Source organism: Calliphora vicina, chromosome 1 (genome assembly GCF_958450345.1).
Source record: "Calliphora vicina chromosome 1, idCalVici1.1, whole genome shotgun sequence".
Taxonomy (NCBI): domain Eukaryota; kingdom Metazoa; phylum Arthropoda; class Insecta; order Diptera; family Calliphoridae; genus Calliphora; species Calliphora vicina.
In genome coordinates, this window is record NC_088780.1 from 17,300,916 (window position 1) to 17,321,130 (window position 20,215).

Genomic DNA, 20,215 nt, shown 5'->3' on the forward strand with positions numbered 1-20,215 from the left:
TTGTAAAATTGGCGATTTTCAGTATGTAAATTGGTGATTGTTTCTTTTAAAATTAGGGTTTTTGTGTGAAATTGATAATTTTTTTGGGAAATTGCTAATTTTATGTAAATTGGTGATTTTTTAAAAGTTAGCGATTTTCTTTGTTAAATTGGCGATTTTATGTAAATTGGTGATTTTTGCAAATACTTAATTTTTTGTATATATAGCGATTATTTTCAAAATTAGCGGTTTTTTGAGAATTGGTAATGTTTTTTGAGTAAATTTTTAATTTTTCAAAGTTATTGTTTTTTTTTTTTTTTGATAATTAGTGATTTTTCGGTGAAATTGATGATTTTTTGGGAAATTGCTAATTTTATGTAAATTGGTGATTTTTTTTCAAAGTTAGCTATTTTATTTGGGAATTAGTGATTTTTTTTTGTAAAACTAGAGATGTTTTGTGAAATTTATTTATTTATTATTTATCAATAACCTAGCAATTGGCTATAATCGGTCATAAATTTCTACTTAAATAATTTTTTGTGATTTGGCGTTTTGCGGTGAAAGTTGTGATTTTATGTATATTGGTGATTTTTTGAAAAGTAAAATTTTTTTGGAAATTCGTAATCTTTTGTAAAATTGCGACTTTTGTGTAAAATTGGTGATTTTTTCAAAATAATTTTTTTTTTTTTGAGAATTGGTGATTTTTTGTGAAACTAGCGATTATATGTAAAGTTGTTGTTTTCAAAGTTTGCAATGATTTTTCGTAAAACCGGTTTTTATCGGTGAAATTGGTGATTCTTTGTAAGACTATAGATTTCTGTGAAATTTATTTATTTATTTATTATTTTCCATAAAATTCGGTCTTAATAGGACATAAATTTCTACTTAAATAATTGCCGAATTTTTGTGAAGTTGTAGATTTTTTGAGAAAATTGCGATTTTAAAGAATTTGACGATTTTTTTTAAATTGGCGTTTTTTTTGTTTGAGAATTGTTGATATTTTGTGAAACTAGCGTTTTTCTGTAAAATTTGCGATTTTATGAAAATTGGTGATTTTTCAAAGTTATCGATTTTTTTTTGGAATTTGGTGATTTTTATACCCTTCGCCATGAGTGGCAAGGGTATATATAATATTGTCATTCCGTTTGTAATTTCTACATTTTCCATTTGCGACTCCACAAAGTATATATCATGCCTGTCACACAATTTGTTCGGAATGGTTTCAATTCCGTAGTTTTCATTCCGATCGATTTCGTTTTAGGTTCTTTAGATTCCGTGTAATTTATTAATTCCAAAAATGTTTAATAATTCTGTATTTGGGATTTTAATTTGACACCGTTTTTTAATATTAAAACAAAAGTAAAGTTTTTGGTACAGAAATTGATTAAAAATTTTAGAAAAATAAATAATTACAAAGAAATTTCAAATCCACTTTGGCAACTGAAAGTAATTTTCGTTTTACTTTTTCTGAAGAATCAAAATACGGAATTAATTCCACTTTCGATCGGAATGGAATTCTGTGACAGGCCTGCCTGTATATTCTGGATCGTTATAGATAGCGTAGTCGATATATCCATGTCCGTCTGTATGTTGAAATCAACTTTTCGAAGCCCCCAAATAACTTACATAAATGATTCATACATTAATATATCGGGAATTCTTCCGGCTCGGTTGCTATTTAAAATCGGCCCATAAATGGCTGAGATATTAGGAAAACACCGGGATAACCTCGATTTTTGGCCTATTTTTGATTTATATCTGGATTACTAAGTCATTAATATAGACAATATGGATATCTAATGATAGATATTTCAAAGTTCATTGCAACGATGTATATAAGGCTATATATAGTAAGTTGGACTTACAATGGGTCAAAATCGGGAAAAAAAATTTTAAACCGAATTTTTTTTTCATCAAAAAACTTTTTTGAAAAATTTTTTTTTAAAAATTAATAATAGTAAAAAAATTGGAAAAAAAAAACTTTTTTAAAAACATTTATAAAAAAAAAATTAATTTTGTTTAAATAAATATATTTTTAAGTATAATTTGGTGAAATGTATATAAGATTCGGCACAGCCGAATATAACTTTCTTACTTGTTATTTTTAAATTAGCATTTTAGCGATTTTGGGGAATATGGTGATTTTCTTGTAAAATTAGCAAAATTATGTGAAATTAGGGTTTTTTTAATTAGTGATTTTGTGTAAAATTTTTTTTTTATCAATTTGGCGATTTTTTTATTCTCTGTAAAACTATTTAGTTAATATTAACATTTTCTTAGGTTACGTATGTATGAAGAAATACTCTGTGTAAAATGATATACGGGAACAAAACCTGGAAAAAATTATTTATTCCTGACATTTCACATATTTTTGATGAAATTTTTATTTTCTTATTATTCCCAGCAATAACTTGAATTACCTCTTGCAGCTATGGAAGAACTTATTATTCACCCCTATCGGCAATAACATGTGAAATTTTGTTCCCATGAAATATCCATTTCCCTCGAAGGGAAAATTGCTCTCGTGAAATTCCTATGAACTTTTCATTCACAATAGTTAATTTTGTTCGTAACAGCTGTTTATTGTTTACAAAATTCCATCTAAAAATTTTAAAACAAGGGACATTTTTTCACGTGAACAAAGTTGATGAACGAAAAAAGGAAAAGGGAATATATTTCATGTGAAATATTGATTCGTAATAGGGGTGATTATTTGACTGAAACACTAGTTATTTTTGTTAGCGATTTGCGAAAATTCTTGAGTCACGTTTACTTTCACTTACCGGTACACTATCGGTACGAAATAATATAATGTGCTGGTTAACGTCCACTCATTATAAAGTAATGCATGTAGTAACTAGTTGCCATTACCAAAATTCACAACATTTTACGATGATTCTGAGATTGTCTTACTATTTTGTGATTTACATTTAAAATAATGTTAAAATGCTATTAATTAATTTTCTATGTATTTTTTTTTTTAATAAAAATTCATAAATTCAAATTATTTTTCTGTTTAATTTGCTATTAATTAATATTCTATCCATTGTTTTAAATAATATTTATGACATTCACAGTTTAACTTGCTATTATATCTAGTTTATTATGAAATTTCATAAATTCATTGCTTTTGGCAGTTTACATTGCGATAAATAATTTTCTTTCTATTTTTTTTTAAATAAAATTTCATAAATTCTATGGCATTTTAATTGCACAATTCTTTTGCAACTTCTAATTTGCAATTACATTTAAAACCATTAATTTTAGACTTTTTAGAGTTTTTGATTAAACCACTTTTTTATTTACCCCAAAAAATACAACTATGCTTGTAGTGTTTGTTTACAAATCATACAAAAACATCAACAACAACAAAATTACGGTAATTTCTATAAATGATTAAAAGGTTGGCAATACTCTTAACTTTAACAGTGTTGCATTTTTTTTGCTAACGAAATCTTAATATTAATGCTGTGCAATCATAAACAAATTAAACCAAGACTTCAAAATCATTGTGGTAAAATAATAAATTGTGTCAATTTAAATATAAATATAGAAAAACAAAATTAAATTGTTAAAAAAATTAACAGGTGTTCAAATTATGATTTAAATTAATTGGTGTAAATACATAAAAGTGTTTAAAAAATAATATTTATAATAAATTAAATTTGTTTGAAAGTTTATTTCAATATGTATTTTAAAAATTTCATAGTTTTTGTTTTAAAGTAATATTTTAAATACATTTTTAAATGGTGTTAGTTTACAAACAGCCTGATGTGTTTTATTTAATTTTTTTCAATTAAACGTAAACGTTTTTTTCTGTGTTAATAAAATTAATTTGCTTGTTTTATGAAATCCCCCTACTCCTGTTTTGTTTAGTTTTATTTTTTTTATATTATAAATGTATTTGTTTGTTGTTTAAACATGGCTAACGAGTTATTAGCCGAGTATAGTTGCCTTTAGTTTTAACTATTTGTTGGGGGTTTTTTTTTGGTATTTATTTTAATATTATTATGTTTAAGCATTTACTCAATCTGTGATTATTACGTGATGTGATCATTGATGATTACGTTTACAGGCATCGTAATGTTTTAAATAAAACTGTGACAAAATAAAGTTGAATATTGAATGCAAGAGAAATATAAATAGAAAGGAAACTATAAATATTACTCAAAATAAGTGTTTCACATAGTTTTTTTTTACTAATTTATTCTCACCACTTAGGTTTTTGACAACTGAGTTAGGTTTTTGTCAGAAGAGTTTCCGTTCTATATGTATTTCTCTATGCTTGAAATAGTGTTTTGTTATTTATTATAAATTAATTTACTTTTTAATTCAATTATTTGTTGGTTCGTTTAAATAATTATTGAGATGAGGAAATTTGTTATTATCTAATTTGTTTACTTGGTTTTGATTTGGTTTTTTTTTACTTTTCTTATTAAAATTTTTGTTTAGTTTTCGAAACCTATGATTTTAGCATATTAACGCTATAATTTGTTTGCATATAAAGAAAACTTGTTAAAATCGTAATTCATATGCGTGTTTAAAATTCATTTATTAGAATTTCTCAAACTCAAGTTATTTGTGTTTGTTATGCATGATTGATATCGTGCATAGAATTTTGTTCCAGAAATTAAAGTGGAATTTCGATTAGCAGCAATGAAATACAAATATTTCTATAGAAATTTGCATATTATTCAGTATAATGATATCATTAGTCCTTTAAAGTCGTAATTTTTTTAGCTAGGGCTTGTTTGGGGAATCTACATTTGTTATGGCTCATAATTTTTATGTAAATCTACATTTTGTATCATGTTTCTTATGGTTTTTAATTCATGACATTCTTGTGGTCTGCAAATCTGTTCCTATAAGCCATTACCTTAGGTTTTAAACGAGAAAATAGTCTATGTAACATTACCCTATGTCTATAACTGATACATTTTTGTCAAGATAACAAATTATCAGGTATAGTCTCCTTTTATTTGTATTATTGCTTTGTTATGATAAAATTGTTAGTGCTTTTGCTCAGGCTACTTTGTCTTGACAACAAACTTCATTAATTGTTATGATAAATGTTTGTCAAGTATAGACAGGGTTTAATAGAGCTGTGAACTATTCATAAAATCGAAACATTTCGTTATTGTTTAAAGGAATGCTTAAATTTTTAAAATTTTATATTGCCCCACTCTTAAATTAGATATTTAAGCAACAAGCCACACCAATTTTATAATGTTGCATCACTTTAAACATGAAAATAATGATATTTCTCTTTAAAACAAGAAAATCCATATGTTTTTCTTAATACCATAAACCAGCTCTGGCAAAACATTCTGCAGTTGGCAACTCAGAACAAAAGTAAGTGTTGGCCCTTTACATTTTTCAATGTTGTCTCAGTTTTGTTGAAACATTTAAGCGGGTTGTTAGCCGCATTTGTTTTATTTACAATTAATTCTTGTTCTTCATATTTCTTTGACTAAAACTGTTTACAAAACATTAACAAAAGGTGTATGTACGAATTTGTTCAACACCCACACTTGCTTTTATTAATTTATTGCGATTTATTATTGTTTTATTATATATTTTCTCATACCTATAAAGATAAATGAAAATAAAAATCTGTTAAACTTGACCTTTTACAATAACATAACAATTGAATAGCTGAATGAATGAATGTATAAATGTGTGGTTTTATTTTTTTTTTTTGTAAATTTTTTAACATGTTTAGTAATAAACCAAACAGACAGACTCTTGAAGTGAATGACAGACTGAGTGTACAAAAATATGAGGTACATGAGTACTACGCCTTTTTGTTTTACTAAAATTAAAGAAAAAATAATAAAAAAAAATCAACAAATAAAAACAAACATCTAGTAGAAACTAAAAAAAAAAATTTCAACAATTTATTAGTTAAAAACTTATTTGTTGTATATTATGAAAAGAGTAAAGCAGATTACAGGGTGTTATTAACCCTCTGACTAGACTAGGAATAAATATGTTGGCAATAATCTCCTGTCTATACTTGAAAAATATTTATCATAACAATTAAGGAGGTTTTTTGTCAAGACAAAGTTGTCTGATCAAAAGCACTAACAATTTTGAAATAACATAGCAATAATACTAATAAATGGAGACTATACCTGTTAATTTGTTATCATGACAACAATTTTGACGTTTATTAGAACAAAAATTTATCAGGTATAGACAGAGGGTAAAGCAATAAAGCTGCGAAGTTTTCATTCTCTCTTTGATTCCTCTGTAAACTTATCATTATTTGTAGTGATAAGCCAATATTTAATTACATGCTTATAGAAAATTGTGAAAATGCTCTCAATAAATTAAATTAATAGTCAACAATATTAAATAAACGATAATATGATTGGTATTCGGGGTTAAAATATTTTCTGCGGCCCTTTTCCTACATATTTATACAAAAATAATGAGAATATGATAATAATAGTTGTTTAAGTGGCGTTAAAATGTTAATAAAATGGAGTTTAAAAGCATTTCAAAAACTGTTATCTATTATTTAGAAGAAGACACAAATTTCAAACAAAATTAATAAAAAGACACAATTTATTAACTTTATTATGTTAATTTTTGGACACGTCAAAATGGTTGTCACGTTAAAAAAGTTCAGGTATAGTTTCCATTTATTAGTATTATGCTTCGTTATGACAAAAGTGTTAGCGATTTTTCTCAGACAACTTTGTATTTGACAACATACGTCATTAATTGTTATGATATACACTGGTTGACAAAACAATGGAAACTTTTTCAAATATTCCATATGTAGCCCAAAATTTAAAATAATTTTTTAAAATAAAAATTTTTGTTTTTAGTATTTAACTTGTATAGTTTTATTTATATAAATTAACTGAAAAACAAACAACATAATTAATTATATTCTGAAAAAAGGGAACAAAATTAAAAATATTCACTATTTCTTCGCTACTGACAAAACAATGGAAACTTTTAAACTTCTGCAAGAAAGAAGTGTAAAACGAAAATAATATTTAAAAGAACGATGTGAAAAGCATCCTGTTTACAGTAATTTTATTTCATTTTATTTTTAAATTCTGGTAATTTTTCACAATTTCTTTTTCTAAGTTTTTCGCATAATTGCTTTTTTTTAAAAGTTAACGAAAATGGCTAAAGTTAAGATTTGTAAAGACTTAAAAAATAAAATAATTAACGATTTTAAAGCTGGTTTAAAACAAAAAAGTATCTGTGACAAATATTCAATAAATAAAAAAAGCAGTTTCAAAAATTATAAAGAAATTTCGTGAGGTGGATGACCTCGTAAGACTATTCCTAGACAAGATAATTTAATAGCGAGAGAGTTCAAGGAATTTCCAAAAATAACTCCTCGAGAGGTTGTTAATAGCCTAAAATTAGAAATAAGTACCCGAACAGTTAGTCGCAGGGCAAATGAGGCTGGTCTTGGTTGCTATCGTCCTGTGAAAAAACCACTCATTTGTAAAAAGAACCGTTCTGCTCGTTTACAATTTGCCAGGGATCATTTTAACTGGTCGATACAGAAATGGAATACTGTCCTCTTTTCCGACGAATCCAAATACAATTTAAGAGGCAGTGATGGGAGAACATTTGTAAGACGACCAAAGGGAAAAAGATTAGATCCAAAGTACACAAATAAGACTGTAAAGTTTGGCGGTGGCAATATTATGGTATGGGGATGTTTTTCAGGGCAAGGTATGCGCCCAATTCATATTATAAAAGATACCATGACAGGTATAGGATACAGAACCATATTAAACGATGTTATGTATCCATACGCAGAGGAAAATATGCCCTTAGTTTGGAGATTCCAACACGACAACCACCCGAAACACACCTCTAGGGTTGTAACCGAGTGGTTACAATCCAACGAGGTACGTGTTTTGAAGTGGCCTGCCCAATCGCCAGATCTCAATCCCATAGAAAATCTATGGGAAATTGTAGATTGTAAAATAAGGAACCAAAATTACACCAGGAAGGAAGATTTATCGGAGGCGGTTATAAGGGAATGGCAAAATATTTTAAAGGAGACCATAGACTCTTTAATTGGTTCAATGCATCGTCGATGTGTAGCAGTTATAAAAAATAAGGGATACCCAACAAAATATTGAGTTATTGCAAAGTTAATTAGACCATATTTGTTAAAATAATACCTAAGTGTCCATTGTTTTGTCAATGCCGTAATAAAGAAATCTTTTAATTTTGTTTTCTCATTTTTAGAATTTAATTAATTATGTCCTTTGTTTTTTTGTTAAATTAAGTTAATAAAAGTATACAAATAAAATACTACAAAAATGCTAAAATTTTTTAAAAAAATTATTTCAGATTTTAGGCCACTAATGAATTATTTGGAAAAGTTTTCATTATCAACCACTGTATATATTTGTCATGTGTCAAAATGGTTGTGGCTTTTAAAGAGGGACCAATATATATCATAGCTGCCTATTTTTGCTTGTGCTTAGCAATAAAAATTGCTACGTGGAGACCTAGGATAAACAAAAGAAATGCCACTTCTTCTTTGAAATTGTCATTCACCAAAAAATGATAACAGGATTTTTATTTTAATTTCAAATTAATTTTAATCTTTATTAATACTGCTACACCCTGTTATTTCCATTAAATTTTTTCTCGTTTTGTAATAAACTAAACAACAGCAACAACAACAATAATAAAACAAAAAAAAAACAATTCTAAAATGGTTTATTTGCACAATTTGTATTTCATGCATGTTGTTGAATGAACAATATTTGTTTTTTTTTGCACTGTGTTCAACAAAACGAAAAAAATCAACAACAACATCATCATCATTGTAGAATTTTTGTAAAAAAAAATAATAAACAGCAAATAATAGAACATGTAATGCATATAAAATGCATGTAATATGGTAGTTACGATAACAAACTGCAACAGCAACAGAAAATGACAATAAATTATTTGATATTTTTGTTACAAAAGAATATTTGTTTGCTAAAAAATGTAACTCCCTAAACAATTATACCTCCCACTACTCAACAACTGATCGTTTCTGATTTCAATATTAATTTTTTTTTGTTTATTTTTTTTTTTTGTTATTTGTTCAATAGAGAGTTACACCTTTGTTATTCAATTTTAAACTTGAATTTCAATTACTCATGTCGTCGCTTTTTAGCTTATTTTTAAAAAAAAAAATAAATGAGTTTAGAATTATGCAAAGATCATCGTTATTAGTAGCAGCAACCTGATCATCAAATGTTTATTACAATAACATAATAAACAAACAAAAAAAAAATGGAGGCCAATTGTTTAATATAACAACATTTGGTAATAATTTTGATATTTGTTTTACATGCAATTTTTCAAATAAAGTAGAGTATGATTTTAATTAGTTTTTTAATCAAAGTCAGAGTTTATATTTTAATTTGGACATTTATAAAAATTTTGAGGTATTTTTCGAGGCCTTGTTCATCTGTTACCTTGTCCGTATTATATCACTGAAAATAATATTTTTCTCTTAAAAAATAGGTACCCCAGCTCTGGCTGTACATTTTCCAGTTGGCAACTCGCAACAAGTGTGCATGACATTGGCCATGTTGCCATAGTGTAAAAAAACAAACTCATGTTTGTAACGTTTTTTTTTTATTCCTGAAAATAATGGTAGTTTTCTTTTGTAATACATTAATCGTATTGCTAAGTGCATTGTACGTACATTTAATAAATTATTAATAAATTGTAACCACTTATTAGTTGCTGTACTCCCATTTCCTATCACTATTTTCTGCCACATTTTACATTACATTTATAAATTCAACGAAATTAATTAACAAAGTACTTGTGTAGAAATGATAAAAAAAAGTGTTGAGTAAATATTTACCCACATACTTTTATTTAATAACATAATATTGAACCGTAAATGACAGATATGGATACTTTATTAGATTATTATGGTTAGTGTTAAACTGTTCATTATTATAACAACCAAAACTGAACAAGTTTTTGTAGATTAGTTCAGTAATCTAACTTAGAGTGTCGAAAAGGGGTAAATTTAACTCTCATACAACAAGTTTATGTAAAAGTGACAGGTGCCTTTTATAAAAAACATAATATTAGAACTAGAGTCATCCCTCTCCTCGATGAACCTGTTGTATATATGACAGATTCTGCGACAGTTCCCTTTCCAATTGGTTTAACCTATTACATGATGCATATAGGGTGTTTTTTAAGCCCCAGAGTACTCGCGATAGGGTTAACTGTCAAACGAACTGTCATACTGAGCTCACTTTTTGACATTTATGATCAGTATAATTTAGCAAATTATCATGAATAGATTGAAGCTTGAACAACGCTACCAAATTACACAAATTTTCTTTTGAAAATCAGTCATTGTTTCTCGCAACTTATAGACGGCTGATTTATCGCAATATTGTGTTCAGCGATGAGACATATTTTTGCCTTAACGGATTTGTTAATAAACAAAATTGCCGCCCGGTGTAGTTTTCATTCTTTTAAATCTCTCTTTGCTCCCTTTGTAAATTTATCGCTGTCATTATTTGTAGTGATAAGTCAATATTTAATTACATGCTTATAGAAAATTGTGAAAATACTCTCAATAATTAAATTTAATAAGCAACAATATTAAATAAAAGATAATATGATTGGTAGTTTTTTGGGTTAAAGTATTTCATTGAAAGCCTTTTTGTGATAAGAATAGTGATTTAAGTGGCGTTAAAATGTCAATAAAAAGGCGTTTTGTTGAAAGCTTTTATCTATTAGAAGAAGACACAGACATCAAAGGAAGTTAATTAAACAAAAGACAATATTTATTAACTTTATTATGATAAATTTAACTTGAAACATAAGAAGATGACTTGAATTATTAATAATAGGTGGGACATCGTTTCCTGCTCTCAGATTGTAAACATGTATGGCAGCACTGTCTAGTATTGACATTAAAAACCGTTTGACATCAAGCAGTGATGCCACATTAGTTTTTGGGGAGACAAATTAAAACGCTAACAAAGATTCATGGCCATATATTTGTGTAGAAAGTCACTTAATAGTATAATAACATTATTAAACTTAATAACCAATTAGTTACTAAATATTTCAAGTCTTTTTTTAATGTATGTTGTCTGTATAAGTATTAAAATTTATGTGTTTAAGATCATATTTCTCAAACTAATTTTTTTAAAATGTTTAACAGTTTTTTAATAATCTTTTGTCTTTTTTTTTATTATCTTTACAGGCTATTATATCAACAGGCGTTGTTTTAATTAATGTAAGTGTTTGTTTTTGCTCTTATAAAATACACTTCCTTCCTTAGAGTTGAAACAGTTTCATTCACATTTTGGCCAACCATAAGACTTAAATAATTAAAACCAAATTTGTTTAACAGCACACCAAAATTCCCCCCTAGGCTTTACATTCATTAATAACTTAATTTGTTTTATTTAAGCAAACATAATTAGTTATTTAAGCCATAAACAACCAGCAAAAAAAACCAAACAACATTATTAAGTAATTTCACTGCGGGTAAATTGTTAATTATGACTTTCTTTTTTATGTTTAGCTATTTTTGTTACGTTTCATTTTGCACAATATAAAATCCCAATATAATATGCAATTTATTTTATTTACATTTTTTTCTTTTCCTATTTACTAAGGTTTTTAAACCATAATTAATGGTTTAGGTGAACAAAAAAAAAGAAAAAAAGGAACATGTAAAGGAAATTGTTTACAACTTGAAGTTTATTTTCTTTTGTTATTATTGCAACACTGGTTTCTTCTTCTTCTTCTTGCTGCTGTTGTTGTTTTGATTTTTAACACCAACCCTGGTTATTAACCAACAGTGAATGTAATAATTAACACAAGTTATTAAATGAAATGTGAAAATTAAATGAAATAATAATCATAGCAAAATAATCAAAAATGTACATAATGTAACTTTTCCTCTACTTATTTGTTCGATCGTGTTGTGTTGTCTTTTCAAAACTTGTCTACATATTTGTTTCGTTTGTTTGTTAGCTGCTAGTCAGTAGCCGCCGCCATGTAATTATTTAAATAATTTTATGGCCACAAACATGGAAATGTTTAAAAAGTCATTTTCAAATATTTATGGTAATGTTGCAGTTGTTATAGTTTGTTATTTTGTTATCTGTTGGGTAACTTTTTTTTTTAGTTTTTGTTAATTAATACAACTCTGTTTGTTTACTGGTTAAGTGCAACTATGTTTATACAGCTGGTGTCAGGAAAATTGATGTCAAATTACTGTAACTGTAAATATTTTAGTTTATTTTTAATTATTTAGTAGAAATTAAGGAAAATTATTTAGTCAAATAGGAAAAAACGTTTGTTAACTTTTGCATTATTAAGACAATGTCAGAACTAATTGAATGTAATGGTTAAAGTGCTTGGCTACAAAACACCAGGTTCGATCCCTGGCAGATGAAAAAAAATGGTCATCATGGTTTTCCAAGAAAGCCCCCGACCTTTCCTCCCTCTTGAAAGGAGGATAATATGATGGCAAAGGTCAGGAAACCGCCACCCCCTGGGAAGTATAGGTAGGAATCAATGATTAGCAAGGTTCCCCACCACTACATCAAATACACAGAGAGCGTTGTTTCTAGATGGCAGCCGCTTTATCCTAGGACCTGCTACAGTAGACCAATCATCTGCGAAACTGAAACTTAGCTGAAACAAACAAGTCAAAATAACAATAGACTGGATCTAATGGCAACATCGTATATAGAGACGCACGATACTCAAGACAATTCAATCTTACATGGGAAAGACGCGAAAACTACTGCAAGAAATCGTATAAGATTGAGATGCTTTATGGAAGCCATATGCTCCCAAGAGGGCTAATGGAGGTAAAAAAGGTATCCTGAATGCTTTCCCACTGATATCACCAGATATCACCACAGTGATTGCCTGTTCTGATTAACTGTACTATCTGGCTTGTAGTAGTTTCTCTGGGATCAGACCACTTTCCCGCAATCATTTGTCTGCATAGACCTAAGACCCCTTTCACACTAGGCAATTTAGTTGCGCAAGTCTCTTGCCCAACAACAAAACAACATGCTGCATTTTCTTCTCCTTAACCCGACATTACCTCTGGCATCTACAAACACAAGAGACTTGCGCAACTAAATTGCCTAGTGTGAAAGGGGTCTAACGGTTTTATCGTCTCTGAACGTCGAATTTATATAAACCAAAAAATAGCAGAAGCTTTAGATTTTCAAAGATCTTCCGATAACCTCTAACGTTTGTAAAGCTGGGAGGAAGTTGAATTAAGGGTTGATTATGGATTGATCTGGCAGCTAATTTCTGGTAGCCAATTTGGAAACTGACAATACAACATTAGTTCGGTTGCCATCCATAATAGGCACATACGACTATCATCGCTACAGCCGCTGGCTTCTATCCTGCTCGACCGACTATTCATTGTGCAGCCGTACTTTCTATCGTTAGCAGCGAGACTCGCATACTAACGTTGTGATGCCATCCGTACTAACTGAAATAGTGAAATCAGCATGTTGGTCAGTGAAGACATGCGAAAAATACTAGAAATCTCTGGTCTGATAAACTCTCTAACCCGATGAAGAAGGCTAATAGGATAACGATTATATTTGGATTTCAATTTGACAATTTACCCATAATTTTTTTATCATCTATGAATACCAATAGATAGCAGACAGCCACAGCTTCGGATCTTAAACGTACACGAAGCGAAGAGAATGTTCCACAAAAGTATCATCTCAGCAGTCGCTCGCTTCAATCCTGCTCGAATGACTATAACTTAAGCGGACGCACTTCCCAACTGAAACAGCGAGACTCGCAACCGAATTACCAACCAAGACGACCTAAGTATGGTCCAACTGAATAGTGATATCAGCAGGTTTGTAAATCAGGATAAACGAAGACATTACTAGAAGTCTGCAGAGGTCACACTCCAACTCGATGAATAAGGATCATAGGATCGCAATAGAGTTTTCATTTCAATTTGCGAAATTTCTAATTTACTTTTCAATGTATTCATCGAATTATTACATAGTACAAATAAACTTGAGCATTATTATTCAGTCTTGGAAATACTACATGTTTATACGCCAACTGAAATTGCAGAAGCCATCAGAAGCAGTGCAGGGAGCCGATAACCTGTCAATGAGTTTTAATCTATCAGCGTTTGGAAATGGGTTGAGTTAAGTCCGGGATAGCCACGAAACAGGGACAATCGTACAGGCCGTCACCTGACTATACTCGAAGCAGGGTGTTGAGAAGCCACCTCTTGGGAATGGGTTGAATTAAGTCCGGGATAATCGCGAGTGAGGGACTATTGCAGAAGCAATCGACTCGGATTATACAAGTCAAGAACCCAGCGCTTGGAGATGGGTTGATTTAAGTGCGGGATATTCGCGTGTGATGAACAATCGTAAGGGCCGAATTCCCTCCTATCATCTGAAGCTACTCGAAGCACTTCTCACAATTTCCAAATGTCTTAATTACTTTTCTATGTATTATTTGAATTAATACATAGTAAAAATGAACATGAGCCAGAATTGATAAAATTTACTTTCGTCTGCGAATACCACCATTTATTTTTTATCAAGCAACCCGAGATAGACAAGGCGAAATGAAGTATTGTTTGTAAACAGCATAATCTTTCAGTCTCGGAAGCGTCACAACTTTATGCGCCAACTGATGTTACAGAACCCATCAGAAGCAGTGTAGGGAGCCAAGAACCTGGCAACGGGATTTAATCTATTAGCGTCTGGAAATGGGTTGAGTTAAGTCCGGGATAACCACGAAACAGTCGCCGTCACCTGACTATACTCGAAGCTTTTCTCCTTCCAAAGCTGGCTTATCAACTACCAGCATGGATATCCACAAGATGAACAGATCCATCATTGCTTTATACGTCACAGCCACTTGGATCTCACATGTCCTGAACCAGTAGAGGCATGGTGAATGCTCTATCATCGTGACGCTTTACCTATCGAAGGACTTTGACACTGTCGGTCAAGTCCAGCTCTTCCTTAAGTCCACAAAACGAAGTAATCGATAATGATAATTCGTGGAGTTTAGACAGAAAAGCTGAAACCAGAAGTCCCTCAGTGAGCTCCAGTTTAACTGCTACCTCTATTAGTTCAATGCGCTGTCATATGATGTGGATGTCTTTAGATATGCAGACTACTGCATCTCCATGGCGATGGGCAATTGTTATCCCAAACAAATCTATAATTTCTTAACAGCATTTAAACTGCAGCTATCACCAACTTAGGCAAAGAAAACTCAACAGAAGCATCGTATATGACGTACAGAAACCGACGGTGAACTATTTTAAAATTTCGAGGTTGCTACCTCAGCCACTGCACTCACAATTTTCGAAACATGAGCAAGGTTATGGTGGATAGATATTTGAAGCTACGAAAGTCAAATAACCTCCGAATACCTTCTTTATAAGGAAACAAAGGTCAAGGAACACAACTTTATGTTGATGCAAAATATAATTTTGGGATGTCATTGGATCGGTCATCCAAACCATAGTTAGAGGCACATAGTTAGAGGCTCCCCCGAGATATGAGCCTACTCCAATAAGAGCGGGTTTGTGCTATGTGTGAAGTATTAACGAAATTCTATTTGTATTTCAAAAGCCCATGTATGTCATTACATATGGAATATGACAACATTCAAATGTCTGCCGCGGTTTCAAAAGTTGACACGTTTCGGATAGGTCGAATTTTCAATCACTCCGCCTCCAAGATTGGCCTAAATAAGGGCTATGGCCTGGGTTATGTTAACATTGAGGTAATCGCTTTATTGTGGCTTAGTGGCATAAAACTGAGCATTCAGAAAACCCCACAAGAAAAAGTCTGACAGGGTCAAGTAAACGATCTTGGTCTTGGTGTCCAATATATTTCGAGAGATAACCACCGTTTTAGCACGTAGCGCCATTCAGCAATTCGGGCTAAAATAAATTGGTTATCATTGATCTGTAGCGATCGGTGTTGAGAGAGATGATCTAAACAAGGTATTTTGCGAAGAACTATGGAGCAATGATATCGTCGACTCAAAAACCAAATGTCTGGTGAACCTCATGTGGGTTGAAGATGTCCCATATACGGCAATTTATTTGTTAACAAAGCCATTTATTGCTAAATAAGAAGACGTTTGCACTAAATAATACTCATTTTGATTTAGACTAAGCCTAAAAAGCTTTTTTGTCACTAGCTATATACAAGTTTTTTTTTTTCAAATTTAACACGATATTACCAAACCATATAAACATGTACATAAATAAGTGTATAATCAAGCGTAATAATTGTTATTAAATAACTTTTTTTTTCTTTCTTTCACTCTCCTATTTTTTCACAAAACAAAAAAAACTTAAACAATTGTTTTAAAGCTTTAATGACAAAACAACCATGATAAAAGGAAAGGCGTACAAAAAAATGGCAGCATTTTTTAACCGTTATATTAAAAGAGATTTGAATGCAACAACCAACTAACTCTCCTTCCTCTGCACTAAACTACTCTCAATTGTTATTGTTGTTGAACTCATTTTGAAAGTCAAGTTTAAAATTGTGTGACATGACTTGGTTAAGAGTTTGTTGTTATTATTGTTATTATTATTGTTGTTGTGTTATTGTAACGAGATGTTGTTGTGGTTGTGCTGTTTGTTGTTTTACAACATAATAAGTATTCACTGTCAGGCTTTTCATTCATTCATTCACTCATCTACTCCTCCCCTGACATTTGTTGCAGATTTTTTTGTTATTGTTTCTAAAACAGACTTTGTTAGTTGATGTTTTCTGTAGCTGTTGCTGTTGGTGATTTTATGGGATGAGGAGGATGGTGATGCTGCTGCAACTGATGTTTCAGCTGTTCATAGCCACGGAAGTAATATGATTTTATGTTTGTTGTGTCGGTTGTGTTTGTGTGGCTTTTCACATTCGTTATGTTGATGTTATGTGATATTATTTTGTTGCCATTAGATTGTGTTGCAAATATTTTGTTTCTATTTCTTTTTTTATGTAAGTTTTTTTGTATTTGAAGCAACAACTTTAGTTGTTGGGAAGTTTGTTGAAAGAATTAATTCATTGTTTAGGAAATTTTGCTTTGTTTACAAGTTTCTTCTTCTTTTTTTATACAAGTGTGAGAAAAGCAGGCGGCGATGCCAACCTTTTGTTACTCAAACATCAATTCAGCTTTAATGTTTTAAAAATAGCTTAATATTTGAAAAAAATTCAGTTCTTTATTAAAAACAATAATTAAAACTTATTATTTATTTGTATTTTTTAAAGCTAAGTTCTTTATTAGTATAAAAATTGATTTTTATTACTTTAATTAAATTTATAATTAATTCTCTTAAGTTCTGTTATCAAAATACTTTGTAATGCATAGTATTACCACCTCTTCTTCTTAATAATAATAAAAACTAAAGCTAGAGTTTACCACATATGTTTATATCCAGCCATGTAACCATTCAACCATTCCATTCATCCATCTAACTATGTATGTATGTATCTATCTATCTATTTTATTTGAATCTTTAACTAACGTGTAAAGATTTTCTTTCCTCTATATAATGTTGACTCGTACTACACGTCTTCTTAATTTTCAATCATCTGAAACTTGTATTGTTTCCGGCGGTGTCAAGTTTACAATATTTCTTTTTTATTTTTTTATTTTTTACGTTTTTGCCTCAAACATGGTTTTGTTAGAGTGTTTGGGATACAAAACAAAAAAAAGTAGTACGTATAAGCCGTTAAAAAGAAATTCAAAAATGTATTCCGTACTACAGCATTCAAACATTAGATTTATTTGTTAAGATTAAGTGCAACAAACGAGCATTAAGAGAAAGAAACACTAACAGGCAGGCCAACATGATTTTGCCACATTCCATAAGTGTCAGTAGATGAATTTAGATTATAGATTTGAAATGAATGATTTGACAAAGAGGATGATTTTTTTCTTTGTTAACGAGAGAACAGGATTTCTTACATATTTCTTTTTTTTAATAAAAAAAAGTAGTAAAGACATGTGTTAGTAATTTGTTGTTTTTTATTTTTGATTTTCTAAAAAATCGGCTTTTTGTTTGAAAAACTAAATCTTGTTAGTTTGCCATAGCAGTGCTTTAAGTGTGAAAAGTATTTGATACATTTTTTTTTTAATTTTAATGGATATAAAACATTATTCTGCAAAATTTAGCAGAAAACAAAAAGTCGACTTTACATTTTTTTGTGAAAAGTCGATAGTTTTTCCTTTTTAATTGATATTTTTAACATTTGTATCCTATATTAATATAAAATTATATATGATTGTCAGATATATTGCTAAGAAAAACGATTTTTTTTAAATAAAAATAAAAAAATCGACCTTAAGGCTTTTTCATTATTCGACTTTTCGACTAAACAGAAGATTTCAAAATTTTTCATCACATTTTTGAAGTTAATATTTGCTATTTTTTCTATTTTAATTTTCAAAAATTCTTGATCGCTAGGTTTATTGATAAAAAAATATTTCAATAAAAAAAATTGACTATACGACTTTTTTAGTTTTTCGACTTTTCAATTTTTTGGGGTTATAAAGCATTATTCAGCAAAATGTCAATTGTTGTAGGTTTATTTGTGAATATCTTCAAAACTATTGAGCAAAAAGTCGACTTTTTTAAAATGTTTATCCTATATTAATATTAAAATATACATGATTGCCAGATTTATTGATAAAAATTAAAATGTTTTAAATTAAAATAAAAAAATCGACTTCAAGACATTTTTTTATTAAAAAATCATCACATTTTTGAAGTCAACCTTTGCTATTTATAAAAAGTCATCTATTTGACGAATTTTTTAAAGTTTTTTCTATTTTAATTTTCAAAAATTCTTTATGGCCAAATGAAAAATGAATTTTAAAAAGATTGCTATAAAAAAAATTTACTATACGACTTTTTTCTTGATCGCTAGATTAATTGATAAAAAAAATGTTGACTTTACGACTTTTTTAAAAAAGTTGACTTTATGACTTTTTTAGTTTTTCGACTTTTCAACATTTCGGGTATATAAAGCATTATTCGGCAAAATGTAACTTGTTGTAGGTTTATTTGTGAATGTCTTCAAAACCATTGAGCAGAGCACAAATAGTCGATTTTTCGATTTTTTATGAAAAGTCGACTTTTTTAAAATGTTTATCCTATATTAATATAAAAATATACGATTGCCAGATTTATTGTTAAAAAAATTAAATTTTTTAAATAAAAATAAAAAAATCGACTTTAAGACTTTTTTCATTAGTCGACTTTCCAACTTTTTTTTCGATAATAAACGATTTCGACTTTTTTTCATTCAAAATTCATCACATTTTTGAATTGTCAACCTTTGATATTTATGAAAAGTCATATTTTTTTACTTTTTTAATCGATTTTTTTCCATTTTAATTTTCAAAAATTCTTGATCGCCAAATGAAAAATGAATTTTAAAAATTTTGCTATAAAAACAAATTTACTAACGACTTTTTTCAGACTTTTCGAAAATAAAAAAATCGACTTTGAGGCCTTTTTCATTAAAACCTACTTTTGCAATTTTTTGAACTTTTTAATAGATTTTTTTCTATTTTAATTTTCTAAAAAATTTACTATACGACTTTTTTCAGTGTTTCGACATTTTGTGGATATCGAAATTTTGAAATAAAAAAAAAATCAAATTTAAGACTTTTTTCAACTTTTTCTTTTGACTATTTTTCGACTAAACTGACAATTTCGACTTTTGCAATAAAAATTCATCAAATTTCTTTTATTTTTTTAATCGATTTTGAAATTTATTTTATTTTAATTTTCAAAAATTCTTGATCGCTAGATTTATTGATCATTGATCAAAAATGTGTTTTAGAAATGTTGGCAATAAAAATGTAAAAAAAAATTACTATGATTTATTTAAATTTTTCGACTTTTAAACTTTTTGGGGAAGAAGCAGACGATCTTGACATTTTCCATACAAAAGTCGTTTATTTAAAAGTCACTTTATAGTTTTGATTGTTTTGAAATAAAATAAAAAAAAATCAACTTTAAGACTTTTTATGAAAATCGTCTTTTTTACCTTTCAATAGACTTTGCGAAATTTTTTTCCTATTTCAAACATTTTTATCGTCAGATTTTTTGGTATAAAGATTGTTCGACTTTTTTGCGACCAGAAAGACGATTTCAACTTTTTTAAAAAAAAAGTCATTTGTGTGATTGTTTTTTAACATTTTT

At 29.0% G+C, this 20,215-nt stretch overlaps 1 protein-coding gene across 1 annotated transcript in view; it reads left to right on the forward strand.

Annotated features, from left to right (window-relative positions):
- LOC135949607 (uncharacterized) overlaps positions 1-20,215 on the forward strand; it is a 123,451-nt gene that overhangs the window by 44,472 nt on the left and 58,764 nt on the right. Inside the window, exon 2 of the mRNA XM_065499204.1 lies at positions 11,213-11,245. The gene's annotated coding sequence lies outside the window, so the exon portion shown is untranslated. The remainder of the gene's footprint in view (positions 1-11,212; positions 11,246-20,215) is intronic.